A 7,679-nucleotide genomic window follows, 5' to 3' on the forward strand; every position below is an offset into this window, starting at 1 on the left:
CATTTAGGGCAAACAAATTTATTCTTTAGAAGTAGTTGCATTAATTGGGAAAGTCATGTGTTTGGGTTTTTTTTTATACTTAATGATAATATTAGAAGTTGCAATTATACTTATTAACAGGAATACAAAAACAAACCAGCCTATTTCCAGAAACATACTGCATTCCTCCAGAGGATGGACGCCTTATGCCTTCCACTTCAGTAGGGCGTTGCCTTTGCCTGAGTCAAGGGAGGGGCACAGCACTTCTGTCTTATAAAAAAAAGAATAATTCATGTTTTAAAAATCAGAAGGAATTACTGGATGCTATAACTCTTAAATGGTTCAAATGTCAATTAAACTTTTATGTGATTTTATTATCAATCTAACTAGTCAAGGAGCTCATTGTAACTAAAGGATTTAGGGAATCTGTAGATGCAGTTCAGTTAGAAGCATTAAAAATGCACTGGGCTCAACTCCCAGCACAGAAAATAATTGGCCATATTTGTATAATTAAATAAAAAAATAATAATCACTACTTTAAGGAAAACATGTTGAACCTGAAATATAGTGGACATTATCAGAATCAAAATACTTTTCTCATATTGAATTGCATAGCTATACTATAAGGAATGGCAGTGTAACATTGTAGAGTATGTTTACATTAATAGCATACCACCAAAACAACCAAAAGAGCTTTATTAAATTCTGGGAAATAAAAAAATAGGCATAATATAGCTTAGAAAATTATTAATACACTAGGAACAGGATACTGACATAAATCCTCCAGGACAAACCAGGAACTTTGACACTTGCTTATCATCCCAGATACTTGGGAGGCCAAGAAATGAGGATCACAAATTTGAGAACTACCTGGGTAATTTATCAATACTATGTCTCAAAAAACACTTTATAAGAGGATTAGGGACATATGTAGTTCAGTGATTGCCTAGCATGTGTAAGGCCTAGGGTCCAATCAAAAAATTTTCAAGCTGATACATCTGTTCACAGACAACCAGGGAAGAAGTAGAATAGGGCAGAGGCTATTATGTCAACTTCCAAAAAATTTATTAAACTATACCAGCACTTTGTTCAGCTCACATTTAACTTGTCTAAATGCTGCTTTCACTAATTCAAAAAAGATAATCTTTTAAATATTATAAAAATATATATTGAGGCTGGGGTTGTGAATAACTGGTAGAACACACACCTATCATCTGTGAGTCACTGGATTCAATCCTCAGCACCAAATAAAAAATGAATAAATAAAATAAAGGTATTGTGTTCAACTACAACTATTAAAAAAAACTGTATGTGCTTTTCTAATGAATCCACCAAATACTATGTATGTAAACTCAATTCTTCTCTAAAGCTACCTTCTAAGCACATGGAGGCACCAACATAAGGATAAAATGTTATCATGGAACTTTCATGAGAAATAACCCTAAGACTAATAAACACACAATCTCAAAGAAGAAATTCGAACTTCTGACACTAAAAGTACATTGGTGCATTTTTTAAATAATACTTTGAATAGAAGTGAAGCATAATAGAGTTCTCTAACAATGATTCCTGATGTCAACAAAGTTTGATGCTTATCAGAAAGCCTGTCCCCTTACTTGTAAGCAATAAATAATTAACTTTCTGATGAATGTAGATTTTAATAATATATAAGAATATACTTTTAAATTTGAAAATTAGAAAAAAAAATTAAGATTATTTAGAAAATATATTTAAATTACAAAATGCAGATAGTGACTTATCTCTTACATATTATAATAGCTTGAGTCCTGAGGAAATCTAATCTATAGTGGTTTTAAGTACCATGCATTATAATAGTTGACATGAAAAATATCACCATCCTAGATAGGAAAGTTGGTGTAATGAAATGGATATCATTAACCTAGGTACATGTATGATAACATGAATGTCATTATCATAGCTTGTGTACAACCATAGAAGTTAAAAAGTATGCTCCATTTGTGTACAATGAATTGAAGAGCAATCTGCTATCATGTATCACTGATTAGAACACATAAATAAAATTAAAAAAAACATCATCCTGCTTCTATCTTCTAAAAGTGATATGAAAATTTTGCTTAGAATAATTTCACCCAAATATGGAAAATATATTGTGGATTATGAGCATATGTATAAGTACATGATCTTTTTAACCATACCTGTGGATACCTCTGATTCTTGAGTCCTTTCAAAGCCATCTTCTGTGTGAGTGAGTGGTGGTGGGGTTCAACCCAGAACCTCTCACATTTTAGGCAAGAGCTTTGCCATGAGCTGCATGCCTAGCCCTCAAATATGTCTTAATAAGCACAACTTAATTAAAATAAGTCAATAGTACCATAAGAATTTCCCCCCCCAAAAAATATTTCTTCAATCAAATATAAAGTAAATTAATATTGATGAAAAACAGCAGAAGTTCACAGGATTCTGTTGAAAACTAGAAAGAGCAGAAAAATAAATGTTGACTAGAGTCCTGTTGGACATGGGAAATGTCTGAGTAAAAACAGACATTGCAAAATGACTCTAAAATGAGGAAACTATAAACTGACCAATTAGCAAAGAAAACCTGGACTGAAGCTAAGAGATCTCCCACTGAAAAAGACCACAGTGTAAAGGTAAATAAAATTTCTAAGCTGATTCTAAGCCGCAAAGCCTGAGTTAAAGTGTAGAAGACCGGGCATTGTAAAGTTTCTAAACTGCAAGGCCTGGGTTAAAAAGTAAAAGACCAGGTATTGTTAAAATTCCTCTGCTACCCCCAAAACCTGTAATCCTTGTAGCTGTTAGGACAATACTGGAACTGCCCAGTAAATATTTCCACTGACTCCCTGGTTGTCTAATAACCTGGGACTCTGTGAGTTTGTCATGTAGTTATTTAGGCCCTAAAACCAATCAGTTTGAATATGTACCCCACTTAGAAGTGACCAATCACCCCTGCCCAGCCTATTCCAGCCAATGAATGTACTAATCATGTTTCAGAGTTGTTGTTCAATTTTCCCGTGCCTCATGATGATTTGTTCTGATGTATGCAGAGCCCCCTGCCCTCCCCTAAAAGTGTACTTAAGCTCTGCTTGACCTCTGCTCGGGGATCTGGGCTGTTTTCCCTTCCTGAGTGAGCCTAGAGCCTCAGCACGCTGAATTAGGATCCTCTTTAATAAAAATCCCTCCTGCTTATTGCATGAAGCTGGTCTCTTGTGGTCTCTTCCTCCAACGTTTCGCAGGACACTTACAACAGGATCATCAGGGATCAGAGATGAGTGTTACCTGACTCTTGAAAAATTCTGATATTATTTTTTGTAAAATATACATTTTTTAGCTGTTGATGGACTTTTATTTTATTTATGTGTTTATTGCAATGCTGAGAATTGAACCCAGTGCCTCAAACATGCTAGGCAAGCACTTCACCACTGAGTCACAATTTCAACTGATTTTATTTTAATATCTGTGATCAACCAAGTGGCTTGAAGCCTAAGGCAGGAGAATCAGGAGTTCAAAGCCAGCCTCATCAAATTTGTAAGATCTTATCTCAAAATTTTTAAAAACAAATAAATAAATAAGTAAAAATCGCTGAGTCAGGGGCTCAATGAATAAGTATCCCTGAGTTCTATCACGGGTACAAAAATAAATAAATAAATATTTAAAAAGAGAAAGAGAGGATTTTCTTAAATTTGGTTTAATGCATATGAAAGCCTGAGATACTTCATCCAATGCAGGTTAGATGTGAAAGAAAAGTGACCACAACACTCGAAGCAACCAAGAGATCTTTATTGCAGCAGTGCAGAAAAGAAAGAAGGAAAGAAGTAGGAGGGGGGCAGCTGGGGAAGGCTTTTATAGCCCTTCTGCTGTGCTGCCTAAATCTAACAGGGTCTTTGGGTTTGCAAGCTGCCTTGTTGGCACACAAGGGGGTTAAGTACTCGGCCTTGAGCAGCGGGCTGTGTGTTCTGCCTTGAGCAGGGGGGCAAAGCGCTCAGCCTTGAGGGGCGGGGCTTGGACCTTTGGGCTTGAAGCAAATAGGTGATAAAGAATCAGACAGAGGGTTTGAGCGGCCAGGTCATCCTTCAGCTAACTTTGTTTGGCATGCACTGTAGACAGCTTACTCAGCCTGTCCTGCACCTAACAAGACGTTCATTAAATAGGCATTATTTTGTGTACCACTGAACTGCCAATTAGTGCATTGAGGCAACACATCCTGAAGCTGCTCCACCAGGCCCAGCAGGGGTGGTGCCTGGAGCAGGGTGGGACCTGGAGGGAAGGCAGAGTCAGGAGGACTATGGGTCTAGAGGAGAGGTGGGCCTGGGAAGGGGCGGATTCTGAAGGAGACTAGAATCTGGTGGAGTGAGGAGGGGGGGTGCATCTGGAGGAGAGGTCTCTAGAATGGCCAATGATAGACCCAACCTGATCTTTTATTAAAATTGGGAGCCATATTGCCACAAAGCCATAAAAAGCTAATTTTGGCTTTACTATAAATTACTGCAAATTTTGAACCTGCTTGAAATGCCTGCCCGTGCCTTGAACTCACCCATGCCTGGCTCTCTGACAAGATAGCAGCCCTCTCTGAAACTTTAGTGACACCTCATAAATATTGGCCTTCCCTGGCCAGACAACGACCCTCTCTGAGGCTCTAATGGTCTTCATAAATTCTGATGTTCGGGCCAGCAAAAAAAAAAAAAAAGAAAAATGTAAACTACCATTAGTGTGATGCTTGTCAGAGTTCTGTTATCTGAACCCCCCTTTTGTGTAACTTTCTGGGCTATAAAGCTGGGCTGTAGGAAAGGTGTGGCTGCTGTTTTGTTCCCGCCGTTTTGGGAGGGAAAGGCAGCCCCGGTAGAAATAATAAGCTTGCTTTAATTTGATTTTAATTGGAGTCAATGGTCTTTTCTTGCATCCTGGTCTAACAGCCAGGGCCTGGAAAAGGGTGGGGTCTGAAGTAGGGGCAGAGTCTAGAGGAGTTCAAGGCATGGGAGTGTTGGGGTCTGTAGGAAGGGACATGTCCAGAGGAGGGGTGTAGGGTAGAGAGAAATAGGCTCGATATGGGTGGGGTCTGGAGGGAGGGATCTGGAAAAGGGCTTGATCCTGAAACAGCGAATTTCTCTGGAGGTGATGTAAGAAATTGAGGAGGGCTGGGGTCTGGGAGAAGGACAGGGACTGAAAATTTGACAGAATCATAATAAAAGGTGAATATGAAAGAGTGGGGGGGATCAGCAGAAGAGGTGGGGTCTAAAGAAGTGGTAGAATGGGGGCAGGGTCTGTAGGAGGAACAAGATATGGAGAAAGGTGGAGAATTGGGGAGAATATCTGAAAGATCGGGAAAGTGTCTGATGGGGGTGCGAGATCTGGAGGAGGTTTTGGGTGCCTGGAGCTGGGAGCAAGAAGGGGAAGGAGGTGATGATGAGTAGAGGCCTTGGTGGTCACTAACTTTCAGAGGATCTCAATCTCCAAACTTCCATCCTGAAATCCCACCCTAGGTTAAGCTGAGGCTGAAGCTGGGCAGAGACAGTGAGAGTATGTCATACTCACCACCTGTTCCTAGCACTAGGCTTCTGTAGCCACACTGAATCCAGGGGCAGTTTTCCCTGAGCCACCAATCAAAACTACCTATACTGTTCTAGCTGCCTAAAGATGGCAAGGAAGAGACAGGTGTTCATTGCATAATGTTAACAGGAGAAGATGCAGGCATGGTGACAAATGCCTGTTATCCACCTAATAGGGAGGGTGAGGCAGGAAGATTGCAAGTTTGAGACCAGCGTGGAAAACTTAGCAAGATTATGTCTCCAAATAAAAAAGAACTGGGAATGTTGCTCAGTAGAGTAGCACCTACCTAGGATACATGAGGTCCTAAACTCACTCACCTTTACTGAAAATAAACAAACAAACAAACAAATAAGTAAATGGAAAAAAGAAAAAAGGGGGGGAGAGGAATGCTTCGCTATTTTAAAGTCATTTTCTATTTTTCAGCCTTCTTTTTCTTCACCCTTTTCATGCATTTTAATACTCATGGACAATGAACTATTTGGGAGCAGCTGTAGAGCATTTGAAAAGCAAAATCTAAGATGCTATTTACTCTGTGTGATTCAATTCAAAATAAAGGTCTTCTAAAAATGAATGTGAAAGTCAGCTAAAAAAAAGCCAGATTGGGCTCATAGAAAACTGATTCTTCAATATATTGTCACAGGCTCCAACTTTCTTGAAAATACCCATAAAGATCAAGCAATAAAATTAAGAATAAATAAGTGTCATGACTTTAAAGTAACACGATTTTGCACAGCAAAAGTAATAGAAGTATGAATATAGTCTACAGAATTGGAGATCTTTTTCAGCTTCTCTTCTGACCACATATTAATATCCAGATAAAAGAAGAACTCAAAATACTTAACATCAGTAACAAAAAACTCAATGCAAATGGGCAAAAGAAATAAATAGTCATTTCTCAAAAGAATAAATAAAAATGGCCAAAAAATGCATAGAAAAGTTTCCGTAAACACATTAATGAAAATTAAAGCTACACAGAAATTTCATATTTGTTTAGTTATAATGGCAAACATAAAGAATACAAATAATACTAGATGCAGGTGAGGATTGGGTAGACACACTTATATGTTGGTGGTGGAAATGCAAATTAGCACAACTCTGGAAAGCTATATTGAGAATACAAAAAAAAAAAAAAAAAAAAGCTATAGGAATGAGGGCTGGGCTTCTCCTGGCCCTGAGACCTGAGGGGAAACTAGCTGTGATCCCAGCTCTCTCCTTCACTATTTTATACAGTATCAATGTACAGAAGTACCTTTTTTGAGGCTATGACTCTCATCATTTTAACACAATGACCTCACATGGTTTCTGTGAACCTGGCAGGGAATAAGTAGGAATGCTGAGGGAGGGTCCTGAGTCTGAGGGGATGGAGCCCAAGTGCACTTCATTACCTGTTTTCTTTGATGTTTTAATGGTTCTTTTTTTTTCAATATTAAAATATTAAAAAAAAAATTGAAAAGTGTGTTTAGACCACTAACTTATTTGTTACATTGTGATGGCAAAAATAGACTTGATTGGGAAATGAAATTGTAAAAATACTATGGTAAGAAACTTACTCCTAGGGAAGGGGTCAATTCCATTCCCATCTCTCAGTCTTTCTCCAGGAAGCCTGATTGACTGTAGGTCCCAACCTTTTGGATTGTAGATAACTTCTCCTGGGAGTCTGAGTACTCCCCTTTGAAGTGTAAATGAACCTGTGGAAGCTTCAGGCCCAAGGCCAGATGTTTATTAAAGTCCTGAAAGAATGGCCAGTTTTTCTCCTAATCATACTCTGTTTCTCTAAACAAGTTTCCCATTAGAAACACTGTGCACAATCATATATTGGGTAGACTAGAAAATTTATGATGCTTGATAGCCAATAAATCTTGTGAGAAAGTGTGAATGGGTACTCACAAATTAGAGTTTTGTTTACTTTTGGGACCCTCTAAAGTAAAATAAAATTTGGAGTTCTTCTTCTCTCTGAGTGCTGCTTGCTGCTTCTCCACTAATGTGGTCCCCCACCCCCACATCCCCCCAAATTTATTCTTAATAAAATCAGAATTTATTTAAAAATTATTTTATAGCTTTTATGGAACTATGCACATCAATTACATTATTCTTTGGTTGAGAAAGTTTCAGTTAATTGGCAGTGTATGTATATTTTTTCTAATTTCAAAATATTT

This window comes from Ictidomys tridecemlineatus, chromosome 13 (assembly GCF_052094955.1).
Source record: "Ictidomys tridecemlineatus isolate mIctTri1 chromosome 13, mIctTri1.hap1, whole genome shotgun sequence".
NCBI lineage: Eukaryota > Metazoa > Chordata > Mammalia > Rodentia > Sciuridae > Ictidomys > Ictidomys tridecemlineatus.